We start from the raw sequence: 13678 nt of genomic DNA on the forward strand, positions 1-13678 counted from the left end.
GGGCTGCTGCTGGTGTTGGAGCTGCTGGTGTTGGTGCTACTGCTGGTGTTGGAGCTGTTGGTGTTGGAGCTGCTGGTATTGGATCTGCTGCTGGTATTGGAGCTGCTGCTGGTGTTGGAGATGCAGATGTTGATGCTGCTGATGTTGTTGCTGCTGGTGTTGGAGCTGCTGCTGGTGTTGGAGCTGCTGGTGGTGTTGGAGCTGCTGCTAGTGTTGGGGCTGCTGGTGTTGGAGCTGTTGCTGGTGTTAGAGCTGCTGCTAGTGTTGGAACTGCTGCTGGTGTTGGAGCTGCTAGTGTTGGAGCTGCTGGTGTTGGAGTTTCTGCTGGCATTGGAGCTGCTCCTGGTGTTGGAGTTGCTGGTGTTGCTGCTGGTGTTGGAGCTGCTGCTGGTGTTGGAGCTGTTGGTGTTGGAGCTGCTGCTGGTGTTGGAACTACTGCTGGTATTGGTGCTGCTGCTGGTGTTGGAGCTGCTGGTGTTGAAACTGCTGCTGGTGTTAGAGCTGCTGGTGTTGGAGTTGCTGCTGGTGTTGGAGCTGCTGCTGGTGTTGGACCTGCTGGTGTTGGAGCAGCTGCTGGTGTTGTAGTGCGTTCGGAATGGTTTTCTAGAGCAATATGTTTGAGAGAGCTATTTTAGATCTAGTATTCTGTCATGAAAAAGGGTTAATTAATAATCTTGTTGTAAAAGAACCTGTAGAGACAAGTGATCATGTTATAAAATTTTACATTCTGTTTGGAAGTGAGGTAGTTCAATAAGACCATAAGAAATAGGAATAGGTGTAGGCTGTTCAGCCCCTTGAGCCTGCTCTGCCTTTCAATGGGATCACGGCTGATCCAACATTCCTCATGTTCACTTTCAGCCCTTTCCCCATAACCCTTGATTCCTTTACTGATCAAAAATCTATCTATTTCAGCTATAAACATACACAAGGACTCTGCTCCCACAGCTCTCTCCAAGGTGTTCCAAAGACTCACAACACTCAGAGAAGTAATTCCTCCTCATCTCAACCTCACCCCTATTTTGAGACTATGACCTCTGGTCCTAGACCCTCCCATGAGGGGGGACATCGTCTCAGCATTTACCCTGTCAAGCCTCTTAAGAATCCTATTTGCTTCAATGAGATCCTCTGTGGTCAGCAAGGGTGAGTGTAGAGATAGCATGGACCTGTGCAGGGAGGTGTAGTTGGGTGTCCGTTCCGTTGTGTGCTCAGGGGTCTGAATGTGTCTGCAAACTGGCACAGTAGCTTGCCCTGCCAAGGCTGGAATGTCAGCACAATAGGCCGCAGTGCATTGCAGGGAGAGGTGTGCCACAGTGAAGTGACCTGTTAAATGGCCATGTGGGGGTGCGGGGGGGAGGGGGGGCATCTAGGCTGGTCCTCAAGCAAGATGGAATATTAATGAACCTTTCTATTGTTACCTATCAGGAGAAGCCAAGTTACAATGCTGCAGGGTACCACTGAACCAATGAGGGCATCTGCAGTCTGCTGGTCCTGACTAGGACGTGGGTTATGCCCTGGAGTTGGCATATCACCAGCCAGCTCACTCCTCTGGCCCTGGTGAGACGGGGGTCGAGGATGAAGCTAGGTGTATAGATCCCAGGTGCCACGGGTACGGGAGAGTTCAATGGCTCCTCTTATCAGAGAGTGGGCAGTCCCAGCCAAAGTGCTTAATGAAGCTCCAATGCAGCATGCAGCATCTCTCCATTGTCTCTGCAGGCCACCTAGCTTGTAAAGTAACGATGAAGATTGAATTCACTGATGTTGTGCCTTCCTTCCATAGATGAGCAAACCACACCAGCTGCAGGATCCCTAGTGGGTCGGATACATGCCCACTCCAGCCATGTAAAACTAATGGGCAAGAACATGATGGAATATGATGTGGAAAAATGTGAGGTTATCCACTTTGGTAGGAGGAACAGATATGGAGAGAATTTCTTAAATGGTAAGGGATTAGAAAGGGTAGAAGCACAAAGGGACCTGGATGTCCTCATTTACTGAAGGCTAACATGCAGGTGCAGCAAGCAATCAGGAAGGTCAGTGATATGTTAGTCACTATCGCGAGAGAATTTGAGTACAAGAGGAGCAAAGTCTTGCTTCAATCGTACAGGAGCTTGGTTAGACCCCACATGGAGTACTGTGTGCAGTTTTGGTCCCTTTACCTCAGAAAGCATACAGAGAGTGCAATGAAGATTCACCAGACTTATTTTGGGGATGGCGGGATTGTCCTATGAAAACAGATTGGTGAAACTGGTCCTGTATTCCCTAGCGTTTCAAGGAATGAAAGGCAATCTCATTGACTCCTACAAAATACTGAAAGGACTAGACAGTGTAGGCACAGATAAGATATTCTCCCTGGTTGCGGGGTGTAGTACGAGGGGGGACAATTACACTTTACCATAGAATCGCACAGGGCAGAAAGAGGCCATCTGGCCCACTGAGTCTGGACTGACTCTCCGAAAGAGCATTCTGCCCAGGACCTATCCCTGTAACCCTGCTCATTTAGCATGGCTAATCCACCTAACCTATAAATCTTTGGACACTAAGGGGCAATTTAGAATGGCTAATCGACCTAACCTGCACATATTTGGACTCTGGGAGGAAACCAGAGCACCCGAAGGAAACCCACGCAGATACAGGGAGAACTTAATATGGGGAAAAAGGCATTGAAGTAGATCATCAGCCATGATTGTCTTGAATAGTAGAGCAGACTCGATGGGCTAAATGGCCCATGCCTGTTCATACGTCGCTATGCTCCTCTGTTCAACTCAATGGGCCTGATTTTACCAAATCGCGGTAAAGTTGGGCGTCGGGCCTTTAACGCGATCTGCACCTGAATCCGAGCAGATCGCATGCATTTAAATTGACTTAATGAACCGCGCGCCCAACTCTACCACCAAATACCACTTTACCGTCTTCTGGCCCAACCCACGTCCGCGCTGTTACCGACCAGCCGAATAAAAGTCTGAAGTCGCCGCTGCAGCTTCTGAAGAGCAGGGTCAGAGACTGCAACGGCTCTCTGGCCCAGGTCATCCTCTGGTCGGGGCGGGAGGTGGTGGGAGGAGGAGAGGGGTTGTGACATCTCATCCCCTGGGGGGGGGAGGAGGAGAGGGAGTGTGACATCTCATCCTCTGGGGGGTGGGGGTGAGAGGGGAGGGGGTGTGACGTCTCATCCCCTGGGGGGCGGGGAGGAGAGGGGGTGTGACGTCTCATCCTCTGAGGGGTGGGGGTGAGAGGGGAGGGGGTGTGACGTCTCATCTCCTGGGGGGGGGGTGGTGGGGAGGAGAGGGGGTGTGACGTCTCATCCTCTGGTCGGGGGGTGTCGGCTTCCAGTCTGCGGCCGATCCCTCCTGGCACCATCACTGGTACACTACCAGCCACAGATTACTCTTCCCTGCAGGGGCAAGAGAACGGGAGAGATGGCTGTGGCTGGTAGTGTACCAGTGATGGTGTATCCCTTTACACTGTGGTATCGGCCGGTTCTGCTTCATCTTCTTAGCGAGGAATCGCTTCATCCTGAAGGTTTTGTGGGATGGCATGGCCGCACGTCCACTCCGGCAGACAGGCAGCGGCACCCCCCCGACCAGAGGATGAGACGCCAACCCCCCCCCCCCCCCCACCCCCCACCACCCCCCCCCCCCCCCACCCCCCCAGGGGATGATATGTCACACCCCCTCTCCCCCCCCCCCCTCCCCTCACCCCAGGGGATGATACGTCACACCCCCTCTCTCCTCCCCCTCCCCCCCAGGGGATGATACATCACACCCCCTCTCCCCCCCCACCCCAGGGGATTATCGGTCACACCCCCTCCCCCCCCACCCTGCCCCCGACCAGAGGATGAACATCAGAGAGCCGCTCTCTCCGCTTTCTGGGTTTTTTTCGAGCCCGGGCGCGCTCCGTCAGATTTTTTTCGAACTGCGCATGCGCAGTTCAGAGCTCCGATCGGTCCGCCAGCGCTAAGCCCCGCCCGCAGCGCGAATCGGACCGGAGCCGGCAAAACGCGTATGGGCGCGCTGGAAAGAGGATTCCAGGCGCGGATCTATTTGACGCCCAGATTCGGCACTTAGACTCAAAATGATAAAATTCCCCCCAATGAATGCCTTGTCTCTTTGATTTGTGCTAAACATTTTGAATGACCTTTTAGATAGCTCGCTATCCAAGAAAAACTGCAACAAACAGACCACACATACACACTTACTGAACTATACATGTCTGTGTCCCAGGCTGCAATGTTAATATCTGCCTGACCGTAATGACTGTTCAATGCTCGAACTCTTCACTGGAATAGATTAACCCAGTTTGTACTGTGTCCACTACCCCACCTAGGAGTAATTAGTTTATACTCCATAACATTTATCTCAGTGAGGTTTAAGTTCCTCATTAGTTGACTTAATGAAATGAATGTTAGAAATATTTATTTCTATGTTTTCTTCCAATTGAAGCAGTTTTGTTCCAACTCATCTATCGAAGTATTTGAACTGCATCTTTTTAATGATATGGTGAAGTACTGCATGTATAAGAAGAATGGAATGTCTTGGCCCAGTGGAACAGTTACCTTTCCAAGACCTGTTCAGTTCTAATGCCAGTGGAATTAGTTGGAGAGTACACGGCACATACTCCGACCAGTTCTGTCTTGAAATAGTAATCATCATGCTTGGTACATAATAGAACCATGAATTGTATATTGATGCAGGCACTTTGAATGCCCCAAAACTGGCAAGTTTACAGTGGGCTAAAGGTTCATGGCCACCATTTAGAAGTCATCAGCATCAATTTGGGCAGGTTTAAATCAACCACTGAATGGGTTACAATTATGTTAACTGCATTGTTCCTGGATACAGAGCCTGATAATTTAACCCGTAAATGTGATAATGCTCCAGTATTTTTATCCATCAAGGACCAGATTAGGTCCAAATGGTGTTCAAGGTATACATATTGAATATTTCTGCAAAAACACACTTCAGTTAGAATTGCTAATTTTGTTTTCATGGGATGTGGGCATCACTGGCTAGGCCAGCACTTCTTTCCTATCCCTCATTGCCCTTGAGAAGGTGATGGTGAGCTGACTTCTTGAACTGCTGCGGTCCATATGGTGTAGATACATCCACAGTGCTGTTAGGAAGGGAGTTCCAGGATCCTGACCCAGTGACAGTAAAGGAATGGTGATATATTTCCAAATCAGGATGGTGCATGGATTGGAGGAGAACTTGCAGGTGATGGTATTCCTGTGTCTGCTGTCCTTCTATTCCTAGATGGTAGAGGTCATGGGTTTGAAAGCTCCTGTCTAAGTATACTTGATGAGTTGCTGCAGTGCATCTTGTAGATGGTAAACGCTGCTGCCACAGTGCATCAGTGGTAGAGGAAGTGAATGTTGAAGATGATGAATGGGGCTGCTTTGACCTGGATGGTACCAAACCTCTTGAGAGTTGTTGGAGCTGCACTCATCCAAACAGATGGAGAGTGTTCCATCACACTCCTGACTTGTGCCCTGTAGATGGTGGGTAGGCTTTGTGGAGGCAGGAGGTGAGTTACTCTGCACAGGGTTCCCAACCTCTGACCTGCTCTTGTAGCCAGTTTGTTTATACAGCTCGTCCAGTTCAATTTCTGGTCAATGGTAACTCCTCGGATATTGATAGTGAGGGATTCAGTGGTGGCAATGCCATTGGACGTCATGGGGAGATGATTAGATTCTATGTTGTTCGAGATGGTCATTGCCTGGCACTTGTGTGGCACAAATGTTACTCGCCACTTGTTAGCCCAAGCCTGGATATTGTCTTGATCTTGCTGCATTATGGACACAGACTGCTTCAGTATATGAGGAGTTGCGAATGATACCGAATATTGTGCAATCATCAGCGAACGTCCCCACTTCAGAACTTATGATGGAAGGAAGATCATTGATGAAGTAGCTGAAGATGGTTGGGCCTAGGACACTTCCCTGAAGAGCTCCTGCAGACATGTCCTGGAACTGGGATGATTGTTGTCTTCCAACAACCACAATCATCTTCTTTTGTGCTAGGTATGATTCCAGCCAGTGGAGAGTTTTCCCGTGATTCCCATTGATTCCAGTTTTGCTCTGATTTAGTTGCTAATCTTGACTGAAAAGATGCAAGCCTGGAAATAACCCTGTGTGGTATTATTCTATGAACATTTGATGTATTTTAATCAAATTGCTTTATCTGCTGTTCTAAAAGATAATAAACAGATGAATATTAATCAGTTTTATGGCAATAGAATTCGGTACTATTTTCCTAGTTCAAGTCCAAACACATCTCATGAGTATATTCAGCATACCTTAAAGCCTAAGAAAGGAAATGGGGTGGATTTTCTTTACAGATATGCTCATGGACTCACCTGATGGGTGGCACGGTGGCACAGTGGTTAGCACTGCTGCCTCACTGCGCCAGGGACCTAGGTTCGATTCCTGGCTTGGGTCATTGTCTGCGTGGAGTTTGCATGTTCTCCCCGTATCTGCGTGGGTTTCCTCCAAGTGCTCCGGTTTCCTCCCACAGTCTGAAAGACATGCTGGTTAGGTGCATTGACCCGAACAGGCACTGGGGTGAGGCGACTAGGGGAATTTCACAGTAACTTCAATGCAGTGTTAATGTAAGCCTTACTTGTGACTAATAAATATATTTTACTTTTTATTTAACTTTTGATGATGATATTCATTATACCCAAACGCAGACCCAGCCTTTTGGCTAAGATCAAGTGTAGAATCAGACGTAAGATCAGGTGTAATGCCCATTCTTGTCAGCTTGGATCTTGTATGTCTCTCTTGTGGAGACCATGAATTGGATTCAATTTGAATTTGAATTGTTTTTTCAGAGCAAGCAAGGTGATGGATTAGGGGTTTGCCCCGTCCACTCTGCACATTGGCTTTGTAACTCCAAGAAAGGATTGTTAATTTTTTTAAAAAGTGGATCTAGAAGTATCTCCCCTAAAATTGTCAAAGTTCTAAGGTGATCTGATTAATAACTAACAGTAACCATGGAACATTAATTGAAGAAAAGGAGAATTGCTGATCCATTGGCATTATCTATTCATTTCTTCTAATAATCTAATTTCTTTCTCCAGCAAGTATTGACTTCCCTAGACCCAGCAATCCCCATGCCTTTGGACGGATGGAAGGACCTGAAAATGATAAAAGAAGAATTGGCATTTATATCGCGCCTTTTCAACCTCAGGACATCCCAAATTTCTGAGTAGCCAACAAAGTGAAGTGTCGTCATTGTTGTAATGCAGGAAACACGGCAGCCACAAAGAGCACTGAGATTGTGATCAGGCGATCTACTGTTTAAAGGATAAATATTAGCCAGAATACCAGGGAGAACTTTCCTGCGTTATTCAAATAGTGCACAGAATTGAGTACAGAATTAGGAACCTGAGAAACATAAACAATATGAGCAGGAGAAGGTCATTTGGCCCTTTGAGCCTGCTGCACCATTTCAGTATGATCATCGCTGATCATCCAACTCAATAGCCTGATCCCCCCTTTCTCCCCATATTCTTTGATCCCTTTCGCCTCAAGTGCTATATCTAACTGCTTCTTGAAAACATTCAATGTTTTGGCCTCAACTACTTTCTGTGGTAGCAAATTCCACAGGCTGACCACTCTCCAGGTGACTGAATTACTCCTCATCTCTGTCCTAAACCATCTACCCTGTATGCTCAGACTGTGACCCCAGCTCTGGACACCCCTGCCATCGGGAATATCCTTCATGCAGTTACCCTGTCTATTCCTGTTAGGATTTTATGGGTTCCTATGAGATCCACATTCATTCTTCTGAAGTCCAGCTATTACATTCCTAACCTATAACATTCCAACTCAATCTCTCGTGTTACATCAATCCCGCCATCTCAGGAATCAATCTGGTAAACCTTCTCTGCACTCCCTCTAGAGCAAGAACATCCTTCCTCAGATAAGGAAACCAAAACAGCACACAATATTCCAGGTGTGGCCTCACTAAGGTCCTGTATAAATGCTTCAAGACATCCCTGTTCCTGTACTCGAATCCTCTTGCTGTGAAGGCCAGCATACCATTTTTAACTGCCTGCTGCACCTGGGTGTTTACCTTCAGGTCTCGTTGCACATTCCCCTCTTTAATTTATAGCCATTCAGTTTGTAATCTGCCTTGCCATTTTTGCTACCAAAATGGTTAACCTCACATTTATCCACATTATACTGTGTCTGCCAATCATTTGCCCATTCACTTAACTTGTCCAAATCACACTAATGGATCTCTGCAGGGCCTTCACAGCTCACCCTCCCAAGCTTCAGTTTAACATTCTCCATGAAGAACAGAACCTCCGACAATGCAGTGGAGCTCAGCGCTCCACTGAAATGTCAAGTCTTGAGTGGGACCTAAACCCACAATTTCAGACAAATAGCAGTGAGCCAGAGCTGATGCTAAAAGGTAAGAATGGAAGAAGGATCAATGACCTTTTGACAATTGTTTCACCTTTTCTTGCAGGGAAATAAGTTTTTTTATTCACTTAAATATCTGACCACTTGGTGTTTTGAACTCTTTCTCCAGGCTCCTGCACTGGCATAGTGGAGCAGGTGCCGCTGCTGAACCTCTACGGGCATGAAAGGCTCAGATTTATTTATTAGTGTCACAAGTAGGCTTACATTAACACTGCAATGAAGTTACTGTGAAAATCCCCTAGTCACCACACTCCAGTCTGTTCGGGTACACTGAGGGAGAATTTAGCATGGCCAATGCACCTAACCAGCATGTCTTTGTGGGAGGAAACCGGAGCACCCAGAGGAAACCCACGCAGACATGGGGAGAACATGCATACTCCGAACAGACAGTGACCCAAGCCGGGAATCGAACCCGGGTCCCTGACGCTGTGAGGCAGCAGTGCTAACCACTGTGCCACCGTGCTGCCTCATGATGAGGTCTACCTCATCCAGATGATTAATATCCCGTCTCCCAGATTTTGGAATTGGATCAATGGCTTAGAAAAGCAACAGTGGACGTCCCTCCCCATTACACCACTGCCCTTTGCAAATGTGGGGCTCATTTTCAGTTTTGCTCTGTCATGCATTGATTTTAGCAACTGAAGCTTCAGGGTTGAGTCATTTAAGTTTTGTCACATTGAATGACATGACCTGATCACCGGTTACCACCTGGTGGAATATAAACTAGCAAAGGTGCAGGGTCTCTGGAATTTACTTCTCAATTCCAGAATAAAAAGAACAGTTTATCAGTTCACTGCCTTCTAACAGACTGCTGGGGCATGCTAACCAATCCAGTAGCTGGTTTTTGAAGTTACCAAACTTGAACACTTTAACAACTAGAAATAAATGACTTGATCCGTGTAAATAGGTTTTCATGCTCCCCAGACAAATGAAAGACTCCAAGCATCTCGAATCACAGAGAATACTTCAGTGAGTGTGAATTATTCATTTGACTGGATGAATATATTAAAGAAAAACATGTTATTTGTTGGCGCACTATCAAAAATGTCTGCAATTAAGATCAAACGACCCGAGCTGTTTATAGGCCATTAAATCAAGTTCCTAAAATTGTTCATTATACAGTGGTTAAAAAATGTTGTCTTCATGCAGGTTGTTATTCACAAACCAAGGACAGGAGTCAAATCGAATTCTTTTAACAATCTTCCCTTTATTTAACACTTTAGGTATCAAACTCAATCTTACAATAGCGACAACACTTGAACTCTTTTACTGAACTTTAACTCTTAACAGAACATTAACTCATCACTGAACATTAGCCGTTTAACTGAACATTATGTCTAATTCTTCCACTGAAAACAGATACTACCCCATTTGGAATGAAATGGCCAGGTCCCTTCCTGATGTAGAACCTTCCATCATGGTCTTTCTCTGAAGATGTTCTTCAGGGCACTCTTGCGATGGTGGGTCTCCGAGTTATCACTGGAAACAAAGGGCTGGAACATGTGTCCTTATTCCCATACTGTCCTACCCTTCCAGAAAGTTCTGTGATGCCCAGCCATTGGTATAACCAGAAAGTGAACATATTGCTTGACCAGGCCAATGGAGTTACTCACAAACAACTCCATAACGCTTAGTTCAAATGTCATGTAGGTCACATTGCCTTAACCCATATATGGGCATGGCAGGAAATCTTGGCACAATAGAGTCTCGCGTTATCCAAACGTTCTCCCATGTGTGACCAACACAGGAAGTGTCAGGTCACAGTCCACAGACCAGATCACAGCTTGCAGCAACTTTACGACCTGCATCTGTTTTTAATTATAAATTGACCTAAAAACCCAGCATGCTTAACTCTCAGTCAGAATTGCTCTTTAAAGCCAATATTGACATTATTGTTGTTAAAATCATTGTTGTAGTCATTTCTTTTCCATCCACAATGTTGCTCAACACTTTAACAAAGGCACCATAATGCAAAAGGATATTTATACTCTGAAATAAAAAGTGCAACTAAATCAATTTAGCTTTGCCAGCATTTTCAGCGAAGTGTTGGGGGAGAGATGTTTCCATTTGTTATCACCTTTACTTGCTTTAAAATCAAGATATTCCAGACTAGACATGTTTCAAAACTGCTCTCAAAAGAGCCCCGGGGTTCCCATGCCCCAGGGTGTTTAAACTCTGCCCAAATACCTAGGTAAAACTTGTAGCACGTCCAGGTAGTAAAAAAGAAAACCAGTTCAGATCATTTACTGCTTCTGCCTTGTGCCTTCGGATTAGGAAAGCAACTGGAATGAAGGACACCACACAAGGAACCTGCCACATCACAAGGAAACATCTCGGCAGCAATGCAGGGAGAGCAGGAGGATCCATTAATGTGTCCCAAAATTTTACAAGGAAGGATCTCCATGAGTCTTAGGCTTTATTGGAACAGGTATGGGAGCAAAAGAGCTTGACAAACCCTCACTGCTAGACTCTATTCCTCCCACTATGCAATTAATGGGCCATCCACCATTGCCCTATCACACTCTTCTCCTGCCAAGGGTTGGTGTTGCTGGTGCTTTGGGTTTAAGGTAGGAATATCAGCCAGTTTCCTGTGCCATCTTCTCTGTCATCATTTAAATAGATGTGGAGATGCCGGCGTTGGACTGGGGTAAACACAGTAAGAGTTTTAACAACACCAGGTTAAAGTCCAACAGGTTTATTTGGTAGCAAATGCCATTAGCTTTCGGAGCCCTGCTCCTTCGTCAGGTGGAGTGGAAATCTGCTCACAAACCAAGCAGATATCCACTCCATCTGACAAAGGAGCAGCGCTCCAAAAGCTAATGGCATTTGCTACCAAATAAACCTGTTGGACTTTAACCTGGTGTTGTTAAAACTCTTACTGTGTATCATTTAAATAATCATGATGTGGAGATGCCGGCATTGGACTGGCGTAAACACAGCAAGAGTTTTAACAACAGCAGGTTAAAGTCCAACAGGTTTATTTGGTAGCAAATGCCATTAGCTTTCGGATTTGCTACCAAATAAACCTGTTGGACTTTAACCTGGTGTTGTTAAAACTCTTACCTCATTTAAATAGAACAGAGCATGCAAGATTTGGGCATCAGAATTCTGTATTTGGATTGTGGTTGGAGAGATTCAGCAGTATGATGAAATGTCCCATTTTATGCCTCTGCACTGTCCTAATAAAGCAGAAGACAACCCATCTCCAAGTCTGGGAGCCCTGAAAAAAGTAAGCTATGTGCTGAGTGCATTTTACTTTCACCGAATGAAATTAGTTTATTTATTAGTGTCACAAGTAGGCTTACTGCAATGAAGCTACTGTGAAAATCCCCTTAGTTGCCTGTTCGGGTACACTGAGGGAGAATTTAGCATGGCCAATGCACCTAACCAGCATGTCTTTCGTACTGTGGGAGGAAACCGGAGCACCCAGAGGAAACCCACGCTGACACAGGGAAAACTTGCAGACTCTGCAGACCGTGACCCAAGCCAGGAATTGAACCTGGATCCCTGGCGCTGTGAGGCAGCAGTGCTCGCCACTGTGCCACCGTGCATTGGATAAACCAATGGAATAGGAACAAAGCCCAGCAAGCCCAACCTGTGTTAATTGAATTAAACATGTAAAAAGTGATTAAATTAAATATGGAAGAGTATACGTGATATTTTGCCTCTCTGACACAAAAATAAGTTACACTGAGGTAGAATAAAAAAACTTCCGACAGCAGATTCGAACAACTTGGGATCAATGTAGCAGAAAATGGATGGAGAGGTGGCATGTGCCCAGTTTTATTCTTTTGTCAGGCTGCGGGTTGAGCTGCGTTGAGGTTCAGGCCTCGTTTTCATACCATTCATTTGTAACATTCCTGTAGGGCATATCATTGTCAGGAGTGCAAGTGCAGAATGAAATGTGTAACTTGACTAGTTTGACATTTTGAAACAAAATGTTGGTGCAGTGTTAGTCTGAAGGATAATTGTGGAAAAGACAGCCATGATGGTCAATTTTAATTGCCTCTTACCTGGTGTAAGTTGTACTAATGTTCCAACAATTGTTTTGGCTCACATCGCCCGCATTTACTCTGATGGTGCGGTCGTATCTAGCAGTGCTGGAGATGAGAATTTGGATTTTAAAGTTTATTTTTTGATGTCACAAATAGGCTTATATTAACACTGCAATGGCCGTGTTGTTAACAACGCAGAGTAGCCTATCTCTCAACATGTCGTTGAGTGCAGGCCCAAACTTGCACTGCTCAACTGTTTGTCTTAGGTCTGCTACAAATGCCACCATTGGCACCCCTGGGGCTCTTGCTGTTGAATTTAATTTGTATCATTGTATTATCACTGAGGACTTCAGATGATAATGTTCCTTAACTAATTGCACAAGCTCCTCAAAGGTTTTGGAGTCGAGGGCATCTGGGGAAGTCAGACTCCTTATCAAGTTACAAGTTAGAGCCCCGCAGGCTGTTAGTAGGAAAACCTGCTGCTTTTATTCCCGCCCGCCCAGTTTAATTAGTCTTAAAGAAATAACATAGGTGGTTGGCATACGGTCCACGCTGTTCTGTGTTAGGGTCGAAGGTTCCAGTTTACCAAAAAGGGACATTTTGGCACTCACTGACTGAACGACTTTGCTTCAAAAAGGCTTCCACACGAAGCCTGCTCTCCTGATTTCTGTGGCAGAATGAAGAATTGATCCTCATCACCAAATGTCGTATCTTACAAAGACGGGTGACCACCAGGTAGATTAATGAATAAACGGTTTATTAAGGTAAGTAACTATACACAGAGAGTGATGAAAAGGCTACCATGCTCCACAACTCCAGACTCCTAACCACCAGGGAAACCCTCACACTCCATCCTTGGAACCACGTGCGCTGGCCCAATTAGATGACTGGGTCACATGACCCACAGAGAGCTCGCCCCTTAAAGGGAAGCACTCACGCACTCTCTATAATATAAATACAATCTCCAACCAATTGAGCAACTCAACATTGTTTTGGATTGGGGTATCTAATGCAGCGATTGTTTCTGCAGGCTTTGTTTCTGTAGGCTTTGACATATTTTGGACAAAAAATCTAGTTTGGCTCTATATTAAATCTGCGGCTGAAGCTTAACAATTGTTTTTATTAAAATATACACTTTGCTGACATCTATTAATGTAATTTTGGAACATTGGGTGGGACTTAATGGGGCCCTGGGTGGGCCCACATAGCCGTGGTGGAAGCTGCGATGCTCTCCATTCCCGACGGTGGAAGAACTGGCCCC

The sequence above is a fragment of the Mustelus asterias genome, chromosome 12 (genome assembly GCF_964213995.1).
Source record: "Mustelus asterias chromosome 12, sMusAst1.hap1.1, whole genome shotgun sequence".
In the NCBI taxonomy this organism is placed as follows: domain Eukaryota; kingdom Metazoa; phylum Chordata; class Chondrichthyes; order Carcharhiniformes; family Triakidae; genus Mustelus; species Mustelus asterias.